At 38.5% G+C, this 17,331-nt stretch overlaps 1 protein-coding gene across 6 annotated transcripts in view; it reads right to left on the bottom strand.

The window, feature by feature from the left end:
- Positions 1 to 17,331, bottom strand: part of Dpr1 (defective proboscis extension response 1) — a 337,775-nt gene that overhangs the window by 77,812 nt on the left and 242,632 nt on the right. The window contains exon 1 of one of the 6 annotated variants that reach the window (XM_071780144.1): positions 10,779 to 11,129. The exons of 4 other annotated variants lie outside the window; for them this stretch is intronic. The gene's annotated coding sequence lies outside the window, so the exon portion shown is untranslated. One more of the 6 variants, XM_071780145.1, reaches the window with a different exon arrangement.

Consider the following 17,331-nt stretch of genomic DNA (forward strand, 5'->3'; position numbering starts at 1 on the left):
AAGCAAATTACATTCGGGCTTTTTATTTTTATGCCAAATAACTATATCGCTGCAGCGAGCCGATGTGCTTCGTTACTAATTGCTACCTCTCGAACAATACCTCTCGATGTATCATTCGGCTGTGGATGTATTTTGACGTTTGTAACTCACAATTGTAGATCTTGATTCCTTTTTAATCAATCTCATATTCCCGTTCGGCCACGCACTAGAGCTGCATCGCGTAATTTAGTTGGACGCGCAACGGACTTTAAAAACTAACTAGGTCAGAGTACGTGCAAACAACGCTGATTTAGAGGAAAAAAATGTTAGAGAAAATATATTATACAAACAATAACATAAAGCGTCGTTTAATCTTTAAGGAAATCAGGGGAATTGTTTCAATGAAGTACATTTTAGTTTCCGGAAGTTTGTGCGTAAAATAAAGCTTATATAAGCGTCTATATTAAATTGCGATATGGGCAGAGAAAGGCTTCACTACTCCGAGCCAGCGCTTAAATGTGTTTACCTGCGGCAAGTTCTAGGCGCACGGGTGAACTCGTCCGAATTAAGAAGGGAGCTAATTCGCACGTGCGCGGCACGCCGTTGCTCTTTGACGAGTGATCGTCAAAGGAAAGACGTACGAGAGGCTCGCAATTCATTCGCCGGGCCTTTGTAAGCCTTTGCGCTTCGTAAGCCGGCTCTAACTCTAGTTGATATCTGCCACCAGCGAAGCATTTCGCGCGTATCCCATTCGGAGAATTCGACGAAATTGCGAGGTCTCTTTTCTCCTTCGCTTGTGTATGTATCTGAATCGTAAGCATGGGTAAATGTAAATTAATTATTATGCAATATGCTTCGTCAAGAAATACTAGCACGCGATAGGTATTTAGGCATAAACAGAAAATATTTTCGAGGTATACACAAACTAAAAGAGAATTTGTTCGAAAAGAAAACGACTCTGTCACAATTGTAGAACATAAGTATTTATATAATTCTCTTTGTGACATTTAAAATATTAATGCCATAATCAAGCAATCTTCCAAATCTCGATTAACCGTCAGATAGGGATGACAAAGTTTATTCGATTCGTCTCCTTCGCGAATCTCAATTTTGCTTTTAATGTTCCAGACCGTAACGAGAACGCTGAGTTCATCTGCCGACTCTCGTGGGACGCATCCTGCGAAAGGGGGGGAGGGATGGTTAGAAGGGAGGTTGGTTTTTGATAAAAAGTGTCATTTAACGGACCGTAGTGGCGCACCGTGCCCATAAACTCACTCCCGCGTCTTGCCAAGATTCGTGGCTGCACAATGACGCTCACGCGAACGCATTCATCGCGTTCTCTTCTCCCTGGAAGTTCCTCCCCGCCGGAAACTGCTACGTCGCGCAAAATGCTATGTCGCAACCACCGACAACCACCTTACGGCAATCATTCGTAATATCGTCGGGTTGTCATGCGGAAACAAATTACTGAGATATGATTTATCGTCGCGTAGAATGTTGCAATGATTATCGCGCGGATCTTGCGGCTTGTAATAATTAATTGCGACAATTATGCGCGCAAGTTGACCAGTGTGGTCGGGTAAGAAAGAATGCTGATTATTTTTCTCTGTACACCATTTAACGTTTAGATAAGTATGTTATCGTTGCAGTGTTGCATTTTTTCAGCATTTAGATCAGCGTTGCAAACGTGTGCTCGATATATATTAGGGAAATGGAACGTACAACACGTATATACGTTTAATAGATCTGCGGATGCCAAATCGTAATGCAATAATCACAATGCTGGTGGAAAACCTAATACTGACATAATTGCGTCTAATTAATTTCGCACACAAATGAATCTCAGTGACGTGCGCAGCATTAACTATTAGTAAAGTAAATAAACCTGAATACGGAAGTTCCGCGCACATAATGACAAACGGCAACGGCTTATTACTAATCCTATGCGTGCACGTGGTTGGGCTAATTACGTAATCGTATTTATCTTTTCACGATTCTATTAAATGATGAAACAGAGAGAAATCGCCTTATCCGAATTCACTGCACAACTATTCGCATGGTAATACATGTAAAATCATACACGCGCTTAATTTTTTAAATAAAAGCATTAAACTAAGAAATTTTAATTACACGGACGTAAAATATATGAAAATTTGAAATACGGATAAACAAAGAAACAACTTATAATAATTTGTAATAATTATGCATATTATTTTGAGCACGTAATTACGTGCTGAATTTTCTATGGAACAACTCTCGTTGAATAAATTTATGTTAATTAACAATCGAAATAGAATCATTAATTATATAAAGTGCAATAGAGCATTATTTTGTACATATTTATAAAAATTGTTTTCAATTTACGATTTAGAGTAACACCATGTAATGCGCTTAATGGGAATGTACATAACGAGAAAGTAAACGCTCGTCATTGCCATTTTACGGGTTTCGCAATTTAGGATCATGACGCGATACATTTGCAAATAACAGCCCATTATTGCCGGATGTAAAACTACGCGTGGGTTAATAATTACTCGCATAATTTTCGGCAGCGTTACGCGAGGACCCCCTTGCCGATTTAATCTGCTGCGTATATTATTTATAGCGTGCCATTATATATAGTTTCTGCCGTGAATTGCATCGCTGCGTGATTGCGTGCGACAAATCTCGCGGCACATTGACTCGAACATGAGTGATTTGGAGTGACGATCTCGCCGCGCCGGCACATTCGCGGTTTCAGCCGCGCGTTTTCCGCGTAAATCTCCACATAACGCGAATGCTTAAATCACGCTTGGTAATCATCGTTGCGACGGCCATTATGAGCACGACTGTTCGTATACAGTGGTCGGGGCTCGCTATCTAAAAACGGCTCGCGTGACCACTCCAATTTTTCGTCGGCACACAATAATTGACTATAGAGCCTCCAGGAGGAATAAAGAATACAGAAATTAAGTTCGCATTCCTTATTTTCTTCGATATTAAGTTAGGAATAGTTTTATTCTCTTGTATATCCGCATTATTTCTCAAAATACACATAAATAAACGATGTTCCACAAGTAATTAATATTTTTAATTGAATTTTTTCAATTTATTACAAATCATAGAAAATAAAGAATTTAAATGTATTTTGTATTTCTGTGCATTTTATTTATATAAACATTATAAACCATTTTAAAATAACTATTTGGAACCCAAATAAAGTAGCAGAAACCGACTATATTGTACGCATTCTTGGGTTTTTTCAGTTAAGACTTGTAGAGTGCTTGGTAAATCGCTGTAAATGAAAGTAATTAAACTTTTTACGCGAAGCAGAAACTTAACTTAAAATCCAACTCACCGGTGCGCGGTGCCGCGAGAATGTCGGCACCGTGAACAATTAAGAATAGCATTGGCTTGTCAAGAAAAAAGTTCTTAGTTTTAACATTATTTGATGAATTGTTTAATGCTTCGATCATGGTTTCTAAATCGCTTCGAAAAAGTAATTCAGTATTGTACAATTGTATTATAAACATAAAACATAAATATTTTAATAAACTAATAAATTTTTAAATTATTTCTTCAATTAATAGCTAAAAAATTAAAACGCTAAATGATATAAATCCTTTAAGCGCACATAATTATCTCTTTTTTTAAAGTTGATCCGTATATATTTTTGTTCACGACAACTTTGATTACGCGTTATAGAACGTCAATTCCAGTCGGAGTACGTTAGCGCAGGTTAATTAACACTCGAACCGAGCTCCTACGCAATTTTTCGGGAAAGCCGAGAGGGCACTCGATTTTTTGGAGGCATGACGCGGGGACGCGGTGGCGAAACGAGAATGGCGAACTTATACGCGGAAATTGCTGTGGGCACGTAACGAAATTTGTCAGGAGATGAGATTTTCAGCGGGGGCAGTTATGTTCACCGCGAGAATAAATGGCGGCTCTGTGGAAAACGAGTTCTCTGTGGCTGCTAACAATAAAGACAGAAAGAGAGAAAGATAAAAGAAAGGCCCCTGTCCGTTCCGCGATGGTGACGGAGATTCCTGAATAAGTTCTTAAATTTCCGCCAGTGGAGGACAGACAAGGCGTTCGTAAGCGTAGAATACGAGAGGAGCTCTCTTTTTACTCGGTTTCAGCTTCCATTCAAGTTCTGATCGAATTTGTAGAATGGCAATTGCTCCCGCGATTAACAACGGAACGATACTACGAGGATGCTAATGAAAAAGAAAGAATCGCGCCGTATACACACGGCTCTGAAAAGAACTCTCGTTTGGTTGAGAAGATACGAAAACTAAGTTAAGATGTCGTATATAGACGTAGATATATACAATGTAGGTATGTAAAAAATATTATATAATAAATAATAAAAAAATAGATAAATATTTTTTTATATACAATATACATATATATACAGATTAAAAAATATTTATCAATTTTATTATTACTTATTATATAATATTTTTATAGTAAAGGCTTTCATTAGTGGAAATCAATGTAGACATTTTTTTGTTGAGATAAGATGCATAAAAGATGCAACTTTCGATTGCCTTTTCGCGAAACTTTGATACAAAGATTCATTATAAGATTCGGTCATCGAGCACGTTTTAATCGCGTGCCGGAATGATCATTTGATAATAATTACCGTTATATGCGGTAGTATTATAGAAGACTACTTTGTTACACCGATTAGAGAAGAGAGCCAACGAAGGAATTAAGGTGCTCCGCTTTATGTTTGTTTTACTTCATAACGGGAGATTTGATGCTTCGTTCGCGCGTTAATCCTTTATTCCAACATCTTTAATAAGCCTCTAAGAATTAACGGTAAGATGAACGGATATCGTGCAAGCATGGCGCACAATATGTTATGCAAGAAGTTACATGTTATAAGGAACGACAACGAAGTTTTTACGGTATAATGTAGTCATTAATAATGTTCTTATAAAGAACATACCGTCATTATTAAATGTCAACGTTATTTCAATAACGTAAAATGCAAAATACACCCACTTTCTTTTCAGAGAAAATTCTACGTTGGCTGTTCCCGAATTTAGGAAGCATAAATAATTGATACATTTTAGAAAAAAATAAAAATAAAAAACATTAAACAGATCTTCTTTATATCTGTAAATGATGTAATCAATCCTTTTATATGTTAATAATTTAGTTTCCTTGGTATTACCATTAATTACACACATAGATCTCTTTTTTCGAATTCGGTAATAATACCAGAGCACTATATTATAAATTATATATATAATATATAAAATATAAAGGATTAAAAGAGAATTTATCTTTTTTTTAAAGCAAGAGGATTCATCTTTCGTAATGGAGGTGTCGGAGGAAGTAAAATTTACTTCATATTTTCACATGAAGCGAATTTTATTCTTTGTTTAAGAACTCTCGCGGTGAAGCGTCGCCATCGTCAACAAAGACGTTGTATTGTTATGCAAAAGGTAGATACCGTGTATACTCAAAAAAGATTCGCGGCGCGCTTTAACGTCGTTATGGGAGCTCTCGGGTTATTAATCGAAGAGTTTTTTTCCGAAGAGGTCGTTGCATAGACGCTAGAAAGAGACCGGGTGAGAGGATATTGATGATAATTATTACACTACCTTCACCCGGTAACCTGGATTTTATTGCGCGGGCGCTTTATTAAATTGATTGGATGAGGAAAGAAAAGATGCGGAAATTCTTGCATGAGCATATCGCGCCATTCAGAAACTCCATTCGCTTAAAACTGTGCTGTCTCGCGTAATTTGCCTCATGAATGTGCGAGCGGCGAAGTGTCTGACCCGCTTAAAATGGGAACTCGAATTTTTTTTCCTTGCAAAAGCGGCCAGGTATTCTGCTGAGAGACGACAGAATGTCGATAATGAAAAATCGAAGATAGAGGGGACCTTATAAATTGATCAGTGTCTTGTAAAATCTTGTACAATAGCAATAGTCCTGTAAAAATATGTATTAATTAATATCGTGCCAATTCTCTAAATAGTAGCAATAACGATAAATATTAAAGAGAAATATCTCTCTCTCTCATATTTTAAGTCTCAAATAACTCGAGGTTTTCAGATAAAGATTTCGTCTTGTTTTGTCGGTCGATACCTTTTAATTTTAATAATCAAATATTTAAATTAACCGCGTGGTCTTTTACAGTGCTATCTTGAAATCTATTGCTATATATTACTATACATATACTATATAAATACTATTTTTGACGAGAAATACGACTGATATAGAATAGATTCCAAAACTTACGAACAAAATCTTGCGAGCGGAATTGAAATTTAACACGATTCTTCGTAGGGGCCAAAAAGATCGAGGTCAACACCGTGCGAAATTTCCGTATGTAAATGGATTTGTAAAAGGAAAGGTTATACTTAGATATTAAACTGGAAAACTTAAAATTCCGTAATCTCCGCTATTACAGGAAGATAACTTTTACTTTTATTATCGCGATACCTAGACGGCACATTATCATAAAAAAAGCGAATGTTTTGAATTTGGAATCTGCCGAAGTTTAGAATCTGCACAATATTAATTAAGTTAAATTTCTCTTATTAACAAAGAGTTGCATTTATGTGTAAGTATTATTATTGTATTGTATTAGTAATATTTTTCATTAGTATTTTCTGAGTGACAGCCTTTCCGATTGGGAAACAGGAAACTGCATTGTTGAAACAATACCGTACTCGATTCGCTTACTTTATAGCTTTACTTATTGCTTTATTTATTTGCTTTACTTAGCATTATTTACTTCATAGAGTATATCTCCTTTTTCAGCCGTGGCAGAAAATTCCCAGTTGAAAGCGCGCCGCACATTTTCTGATTAAGAGAAAGAGCGAGGCTGGCGATACGCTATATCCGATATGATATTTTATTTCGGCGCCTTTTTTCAGACATCGATTTCAGATAGAAAGAACGGAGCTCTTTTTTTCTCGCATGCAACGAAATGCTTTTAACTCCGAAAGATACGTTTAGCGATGCGCCGATAGAAGACGATGTTCTCAATTTCGCTGAAAGTTAGAGATTACGATCTGATATTCTTACAAGAGAGAGAGGCACAATTATTATGAGGAAGAGAGAAATGCCTTCCTTTCCGCAGTACTTCGCGAGACTTTCTTATATTACTGCGTCGATTTCAACTTTGCGTTGCATTCTGCGTAGGAACTGCGAAGCAAAAAACGGAAATGCTTCGAGTATCTCGCGACCTATTTTCCATTAACTCTCTAAATGAAATTTTTCTTCAAACTTTTCTACGAAGGAGATAAGATATAAAGACAGATAACGTCGAAAATTTCCGTTGAAAAGTACATTTCAAAAACATACTCGTATATACCGCCATTTGTTTCGAAGAAAAGGAAAAACCGTCTTAGATGCATCTCGCAGTCGCAGGAAGTTCTTTCATTTGCCATCGGTAAATAAGCACGAGTAAACGATAAGTAGTAACGATAAACGTACTAATATAAGTAGATACTTTAGTGCTACTGTTCCGAAATCGTTCGAAAGAAACAAATATTCTTTTGACTGCCGCGAAAGTCATTTTTGTGGCTCTGAAACAAATTTCGAAATCTGCGCAATGTTCTGCGTATGTTATTTATATAGATAAACTTTTGAGGAAGAAAGGACACTATATTTTAATAAAAATATACCGGCAGTCTAAAGATTGTAAAAATTAATAAACACAGAGCAAAAAGAGTCGGTCGCCTAACACAAATATCCATTGCGTTGATATATTCTACGATACCTACGGATCTTCGCGTTGACATATTTGTGACGATATATTTCTCGCGTCTTCTTCCGGGCTTCGTTGTCAGGACAATTTCCGCCAACTGAGATATTCATCCCCGTTCTATCGCTGATGCACGATGCGCGCTCGTCGATCGTTGATTACTCTTTGTACCATTTCCGACACCTGGCTGGAATGACGGTCGATCGGCAACGCAACGGCGCGGCAGGCGCGCGAGCGAAGCCCATAGGCTCCGCAGGATTCGCATTCCTTTGTTGCAATTTTTATGCTAATCCGTCGATGGATGGGGCTCGTCGGCCGCTTTGCATGTTACTCGGAATTTCTTCTTGTCACCCTTCCCGCCCTCCCGACCCTAGCACTTCCGAACTGCGGGTGAGGCGCACTTGACTATGATGAGACCGGCTTTATGCTGCAGCCCCGGCATAAAGACGTCTGCGGAGCGTGACTTGACTCCACGATGTCTTCAACGACGCGACTTGTACCCGCGGCATCTGCGCGCGATGAACTCGACGGAGATTTAAACTTTTGTAGATGCCACCACGCACGCTGCACCGCGATACGTCGAATTATTATCTTGGCGTAGTCCGAGATGTGATCGACTCGTAGCCGACTTTTCTTCGTTGAGAGTTCGAAAGAACATGATTGACTGTCGTCTCGTAGATTGAAGAGAATCGCAGAACGCGTAAGCGGTTACGTAACAAATGTAAATAAATATGTTTCCGTTATAGTCGCTATACCGTCTTGAAAAAGCACGTTTACGACAAAGAAACCGACTTTACGTCACGTTTATATCCCAAAGCCGCCTTCAGAGCGTGACTGGATTTTATGATGTTGAACGATTCGGGTCAACTTACACCAGGCAATTTAAACTTCCGCGCTATGCAGCACGTTGTACCGCAAAATAATATCGTGTTTCGTAACAAATAAGCGAATACCCCTGTTAACTCAACTTTGTATTATTTCAATTTCGTAGATAAATTTGCCTCAAATTTTAAATTATAATTTTAGTTCGGTAAAAAATCTTGCAAGTTGCAATAAAATATTAAAAAATATTACCGTAGCGAGCATACAACTGCATAGAAGTAAAAAAAGAATATTCCCAAATAAATTAAAAAATAAGTATTTGTCAGTGTAAAATATTTTTGACAGATATGTTGACAAAATAATTTTTAATAATTTTTAGAAACATTATTCGTTAATAAATTGTTCTTAACCTATTTATATGTGTATTATCTAAAGCAGAGTCGTGAGAATGTGATAGTTGAGCGAGAATCGGAACAGTGACTATATATACTTTATGAAACGCGAATAAGAACATACTTATATTTTTCGAAGATCCGTTGTCATTTGCAACGCCGAAAAAGGCGAGTTTACAGCCCGAAGATGAACTTTATGCGGTACTTACATCATAAAAGCGCCCTTCGGGGCGTGACTGGATTTTACGACGGCAAACGACGCGGGTTAAGTTACAACTTCGATGAAGTACGGAAATACGTTGCATGCTACGATCGAGTTACTATACAATAAATAAGTTGCCGCCGCAACATACTTCTTAAAAAGCTAGTTGCCTGGCATCAACATGTTTTTCTTGTCGCTTAATCTAATTATTGCTTTCGCGTGCAATCTTGCGCTGTTTTAACGATGTACCGCAACTTACCGTGTGGCGAAAAGACTTTTTCTTTTAAACAAAATATCGGTTAGTCGCTTTGTTAACTTGTTGACAACCAATGATGCACACATTCATACACAAAACAGTTTCCTTTTTATTTTATATTTATATAACCCTATTGTGTAATTTACTATTATTATAGAAAATATAGAGCATATTTTGCTATTTATTCTAGCTGTTCTCTCCCATTTTCTCACAATGCGCGGAATGATTTATTCTTTAATATCTCGATGTCATGCGGAGTCTTCGATTTCAATAAATCCTTGTATACGCGAGCGGCTCCTAGCGCGATATCAAATTCTCGGGCTACTCGCGAAAATAAACGGGAATCGGCGGCGTGAGTAAACGTAATTTGACGATTCAATGCACCTTCAGCGCTTGCATATAAAGTATATGCACGTAGTATATCCGCGCAGCCGAGTGTACGGAATGCAGTCACCTGTTATCGACGTAGCGGAGTAGCTGTGCAGTCGGTTAGCGGAACTATCGTCAACCTTTCTCCCGTTCTTCTTGCGATTTCGGAGCAGAAGCATTTTGGAATATCAAAGTTTCAACCAGTCACGTTGGAACGTCGTTCAATTCACGCCATGAAGAAGAGATCGATTCAGCAGAGCGCACGATGACCTGAGAGTTCTTGCCTGCGACGCGATGTGCGATGACGGATCTATAATTTACCTCCGATCTCACGTGTAATACTCAGCGATTGATTCAGAGATTCAGATATTCGGAAACGTTCATTGATTTTACGCTAATTTACGATATCGCTATAAATTTCAGATTAAAATAACTCTAATAAAAAGCTAATATTCTTATATTTAATACTTGATGAGATCTTTCTTTAAAAAGACAAACTTTTCCGCTTCTTGCAAGAAAAGGTATCTAAGATATCAGATAAATGCTCAATACCTACGCAATAATTCAGACAATTCATCGCGGTAATTCACGCATTTTTATGCGATTATTACGGATAACACTAAGAATAACGGGAACAGCCAGAAAAATATATAAAACAAAGCGAAGCTCATTATTAACGAGCAATCTTCTTCTTACGATAGTGTTAATACATAAATTTAAAGAACACAGATATTTCCACCCTAACAAGATTATCAGATAAGTAACTTACGACTATGTACCACACAGTGTTAGAAACTCACGTCTTCATCGAGGTCAGAATCCCAGAGCAACGGCCCGCGAAATTTCCCGGTCTCCTTATAAATACTAATTCGTCCCGGCGGAGAATACACAGTGTGTACGCACGTACTACATGCAGGTCGCGCACGACAGGCGTATCTGCTTCGACACTAGTGCGGTGACGAGAGTCAGCCGGTCACGAAACTGCCACGAGAAGCTGCACTAATCCCTCCCGCGTTCCTCCTCGACAGGTGGCATGTCACTCACCTCGACATCTCTCCTCTCATACGCTTTCCGAGACCGGAGTTTCGGCAACTCAGTTTGCAGCAGCACCTTTGTGTGTTATGGAACGGGAACGACGGCACGGACATCTCCGTCTCACCTCGCCTCGTACCTTCGCGCCCTTTCACGTCCACCGCCGCGAAACTGGATTTTAACGAGACCAAGTCGCCGAATATGGTGCCTGACCCACATACAATTCCTGTCGATATATGTATATGCGCTATATGCAGAGTCAGCAATACAGAGAGCGATTTTAGCTTACAGTATCACATTCTGATTGAAATGACAGAGCATTGCATTTCTCGAAGTTAAAAATTGAACGACAAGTTTTCGATAAAAAGCTTCAATAATAAAAACTATATTTGATTACAGCTTTCCCTTTATTGCGAAACTTACTATTAATCTATACATTACTCGCATGCACTCCAATAATTATGCACACCAGAAAAAAAGAATATTCTTGATTTGAAAATATTTTTAGTTTCAACGTGGAAATCTTGAAATTATATTGCCTTAAACGAAGAAAACTTGCTTAAATAAAGTATAATTATATTATAGATATTATAAGCAAAACCACTCTAATCTTCTTATATGAATTTCAACATTTTTTTCTTGGTTGTACTATATAATAACTTTATTCAAGCAAGTTTTCTTCGTTTAACGTAATATAATCTCATTTCAAGATTTCCACGTTGAAATCTCGGTTGAAACTAAAGATATATTTTCAAATTAAGAATATTCTTTTTTTCTGTGCACTATATGACGGTTCTAGTTCAATCAACTATCTGTGCTTTTAGAGCAGTTCGAAAAATTTTCGGTAAACGTCCACGGATACAATCAGCTGATGGCCACAGCCTTGTCAACACGCGTTTGACCAACGAGATCCGTTGTGTACATGTTTTCAAGCCGATCAAATAAATTTGCTCTCGGCCCGTTGTGGATATCCGAATTCTCTTATATCAACCCTGTTCTCTTTTTCCCCTCTATCACTCCTTTTTTTTTTAATTCGCGCAATGGGATAGCGATTCATCGAATGTTTCGCGTTACAGCGCACTGTCGACGATCGTACACGCGCGTATACGAGACAGCTCGGCGGTATATTTAGCACTCCAGACCACACTCGACGGAAACGAGTGCGGAGGAGCGGGCTCACACACAATTGCTGTTTGGGCGAGAATTAAACGAGAACCGCTAAACACATCCACCTTCGTTTCGGCACAGGGCGTAGCACGAGTGGCGCGAATAAAAGCCGCGCAAACAAAACCCGTTTCCGCGTCGCGAGCCGCGAGCCGCGGCGGGGATCCACCGCGGCGATCCCAATTTCTGTGCTTGAAAGCAAATATTGGAGCCCGACGCCACCCCCCCCTTCCCGGCACGTGCCGCGCGTGTCAAAACACGCGTGCGCATTCAATTAAAATCCACCACCGCAGGCGAAAGCGGGCGCGCCGGTTTTTTCTGTACGCGACCGCAATGTTTGAGCTTGAATGCCGCTTATACACGCTCGAGTTAGACCGTATGCACATCCGGCGAACAGCAAGTGATACGATGAGCTATAAGACGCGCGTGAACGATGCGTGTGCATAAACAAAATTTAGGCAATTTTCAACAATTTGGCGAAAAACGGTAATCAACGCTTCTTCTGGACAATTTAAAGTATACAATGTAAAGATTGATGTTGAACTGCCCAGAGTATCTCCTACCCGATAAAAACAGTACGTGGATCCACGTTATTGCTACGTGGATTCGACGAAATTACGTGGATTCGACGTGGATGTGACGTGACTGTTTTTATCGGGTATGAAAGTAATCACGCTATGCGCATTTTTCTCTTTTATCTCAAGCAATTGTCAAACTTTGAATAGAAACGAGATCTCTAACGTTTCTTAAATAAGAATTTCGCATTGATGGTCAATTATGACAAATAGGTTTATTGGTATGAGATTTAATCAAGCGCAAAGTTCAACTGTATGTATATCTAAACGCGTTTTATGGTGAACAGTGGCATTTCCAAGTAACGTGAAGAGAAAACGCGAATAGCTTGCCTTCGTAAAGAAAACGTTCGTGGCAAACGAGCAGAAACAGACGCGGAATCCCACCAAATGCTCTCGGGAGTTAATAGAAGGCTGATTCGCGAGGAAGAAGCTACTTGAATTTCGTACGGTAGCGTTATACGGGCTTGATTGTAACCCCCTCCCTCCCAAAGAAGGAAATTGTAAGAACTCTCGGCTACGGGGCGGAACAAGCGGGCAAAGTCGACGAAACTTCTTGCTCGTCGATAACTCCATGAGGCCGCGGTAGGGTATTAACGGCCGGTAAGCCGATAAGATGGCTTATGAAGAGAAGAAAGAATTTTCGGATATTGTCCCTCTCTCTCTCTCTCTCTCTCTCTCTCTCTCTCTCTGGCCTTCTTATTCACCCTCTCTATTATCTTCCTAAACGAGTCTACGGCTACGGCGATATGAATTGGACCTATATACACAACATGCACACGCAAACACGAATACACAAACGTGAGCCAATCGTTTTCCACACAAGCAATCCGCACATAGCGACCTGTTTACCGTCTTCGCGGAATTCCCCGAGCGGAAAACTTAAGCCCTGTTTACAATGTCGATCTAAAATCTAATAATGGGAGAAAAAAATGTCAGATTAACCCTGAAGATGAGTTAACTAACTGTCGCTAGACAGATTCATTATTTCGTGTATCTTGTATATCCGCTTTGCCTTCCTTGTTTTTAACGATGATGAAGTAATCCTCATGCGTTGCGTGCGACACACACACACACACACACAGAAGGGATTTCCTCGATTGATAAACGCGAAGTGAAAACCTAAGAGCCGAGACAGCACCATGTCCAAAATGGGGACATAAGACGTCTTTTAGCCATCTTTTAGTAAGACGTCTAAAAGACGTCTTTTAGACGTCTTATGTCCCGCTTTTGGACAAGTGTTCTGTATAGGAGAGATTGGTTGACTCTACTATAACAATTTCCACAATGTTTTGGACCATTTGTCACAAGACTGTTGAAATCCTGATATTTTGTAAGAAAAATCTACTTTATTGTTGTACCTATTCTATCTCCTTTAAAGTTATCGCATATTTTATTGCTTATTATTATTAATTAATTTATTATTATTTATTATTATTTATTTATAAACTTGTTTGTAAATAAACAACATTATGTTAGTATCAATTAATGAGCTATTTTATTTGTCATAGCAGTGAGGCTATCGAAAGTTTTAAATTCGAATATCTTTCGAAACAAAACAGACTGCACTGAGAAAAAAATGTTTTGGATTTTAGTAAATATTAGTTTGCATATAACTGTGACTCTATTTACTAAAATGAAGAAAATTTTCCTTTTTATTAGTATATGTGTATTCACTGGGAAAAAAATATACTAATAAAAAAAAATTTTTTTTATTTTAATAAATAGAGTCACAGTTGTATGCAAACTAATATTTACTAAAATCCAAAATATTTTTTTCTCAGTATGCAGATCAATATTACTAAAATCGAGCGAAATGTTCTGTGAGACCTTTGTTGTTTTAACTAGATGACATGGATCCGAGAGTCTCGCGTACATTCGCTCTGAACAAGGCGTGAATTCCACGTTGATGCATACCGATTCAAAGTGATCGGTCGCGGATTCCGTTTACGAGTGTAGCGGCGCAAAGTCATTTGCCAAGATTCGACGCGCGCCATTGTCCGATTCGAAATTCCGGGCATTATCCCGCGGGCCACTGCCGGAATTTCACGGTATCGTCGTCGAATTTCCGACGTGCACGCCCAGTCTTCCACCGGCGTAACTAATTCGAGGAAGAATTCTATCGAGCTGTGCCAATGCTTTCTAAGGAGACCCCGGGAGTGTCGATTGTCTTGCGGCACAATGGCGTCCAGAAGTTTCACCGATTGTCCGTTCTCGGTTTGTTCCGTTTGGCCGGTACCTCGTCATTCGCGTGCTTCCGCGTGTGAAAGAATCGAAATAATTAAAGAAAAAGGCATCGAAACGGGACTATATAAAAAATCTATACTGACGTAGTCACACGTATTCATATCTATCTGATTACAATGTAGTATACAATATATAATATAGATATTGATAATTAAATATTATATATTTTATCGACATAAATATTGATATGCGGTATTTTACTAATAAACTCTTTCTCGCGCAAATACATTTCATGCGTTTTAATAAAAAATCGTTTTAGCCAGCTGTGGCTGTTATTTGCGCTCGCGTGCAATATACATGTGTTGTGCACTGCGAATGCAGTACTTATTAACGTTAATAAGTAATACTGCGACAAATATTTAACGTAGCGACAATCCATGTGAAAATGAGCATAAATAACTATTAGAAGGTTATCTATGTTATACATGTGATTTTACGCACTCGACCGAAATTTCGAGATACATCCGCTATTGAAACGACAGCTACGCGTATCTTTTTTTCCCCTCGCATTCTATATTCAGCGATGCATTTTCCTCTTTCAGCTTTGTAAAATCCGCAATTTTTATTCCCACGAAAAGTACGCTTGGAAAATAGTCGTTCTCACAAAATAAAGAATCCAACGTGTTTTCTCGCGTCCCTCGCGAAAGAGAAACGTTATTTGGATAAAAATGAAAAAATACAAATAGGGTGCACAGGAAAACGCGCGTGGGAGCAAAGCAATATACTGTTTTTGCTGACCGACCGCAAAACTTTCTTTCTCTATTTACATTACAACGATAACTTTTGAAGTTGTCTCAGCGCGGCAGTGATTTCCCGTTAGTTCTACACGGTGAATCAAGTACTCTTTTACATTGTAGTTTTATATTTTGTAGTTACGTAAGATAACAATCTCTAAAAGAAAATAATTCTTTATTATGCATAATGTTGGACTATATAATTTTTATAAATATATTTATATGTGTTAATTATAATTAAAATGCATGAGAATAAACTCAAAGTTTATAGCTACACCGCACACTAATGTCGCTTTTGCTTTAAATTTCGTAATCTACTAAATCCTCGATTAAATCTGAATAATTGAAGCTGTCGGTAGTTTTTATTGAATTAACGCAAATGTGGTAACAAAAATTGCACCCTTGTTTCGTTTTACGGCAGATAAAGCGCAGGATTCTCGTCGCCTTGTCGTATTTTCCTTGCAATTGGCCAGTTTCGCATAGTCGATACGAGGCAGGGATCGGCGCGCGATTTGTCGCGGAAGCAACGGGCCGAAAAAAGTCCATTTCGCTCCAAAAGCGGCGTTTAAGAGCGAAATGTCGCACGAAATGGCGGTCGGGGTCGGAAATCGAAGCTTGATTGTCGTAGCCGGACAATATGCCCGGTAGAAGCATCCTCAAGAGAAATAGTGAAATGGCTGCTGTTCTCGCTTGCATGACGCGGTTTAGACATAACGTCTTCAGATCGCTGCTAATGCTCTTAGCTAGTGCGACCGGCAATTTCACAAAGTTTGATAAAAGCTCTTTAATGCAAATAATAAAACGTACGTCGTTAAATAATATAATAAACCAATCACCATAAAGTCATAGTAAACATTTTTTATTTAGATGCGTCTATATCAGGTTAACGTATATAAAAGTTTTTATTTATCTCGACATCTTTTTTAATTAATCATACATATATATGTTTGTTTGTCAAAATGTTATTTAATTTAATAAATAACTAGAAGTTCGAAGTTCAAATGATCCTACCATTTTTAATGCCTACATTCGTATATGTCTTTCGTTAGAAGAATGTGATATTTGTTTAAATAATAATTTTATTAATGATAAGCTGATCAATACTTTTTTATTTTTGTCAGATTAATTTTTTATGTTAATAAAAACATGACACAATAAATTACTCAACTAATATGCTTATATTTGTGCGTTTACATTTGCCGTGTCTGACTAATATTGTGTTTTACTACTGACAATACGACAATTATTGCGCGATTATTTCTTATAATCACGCTTCTCGATTATAATCACGGCTCTTATAAAAGAATATTCTCATTTTCTCGTTTAGCAAATTTGAATATTAATCAATGCTATCACCCAAAGCGTGTGCAACATCGTAAAATTAGTTATTAAAAATTCACCAGTTTCTCTCTTGGGAGATATCGCGAGCCTTTCGTCGCTTTCTTATTAAGACGGCAACTCAGTCGTTAATAATCCTTTCCTCGTGGTTATCGCCGAAGCGTGACAATGCAAGTCGTTTTGGAACTTGGGCTCGCTCAGCGAAACGAGTTTGAGAAAATAACAGCGAATTAACGTCCTTTGACGCGGTTTCGGGAGACGGTCTAGGAAGAGAGGAGGAGTTATACAGGCGCGGCGTAGTCCGCAATCGGGAAAAAGTTCGCCGCGAAAGTTTTCGACGTGGGAAGTTATCTAGCTACAAGATATTACAGTCATGCAGTCGGTATTGCCCGAGCTTTACGAAGGATATTTTTTCCTCGCCGAGCGTCGTGCATTTTTCACGCGGGAGCGTTGGAGAAATCGCGATCTTCAAAGTGCTTCAAAACTTGGTCACGGGTGACGGGTATAAAG

Source organism: Temnothorax longispinosus, chromosome 6 (genome assembly GCF_030848805.1).
Source record: "Temnothorax longispinosus isolate EJ_2023e chromosome 6, Tlon_JGU_v1, whole genome shotgun sequence".
NCBI classification, from domain to species: Eukaryota; Metazoa; Arthropoda; class Insecta; order Hymenoptera; family Formicidae; genus Temnothorax; species Temnothorax longispinosus.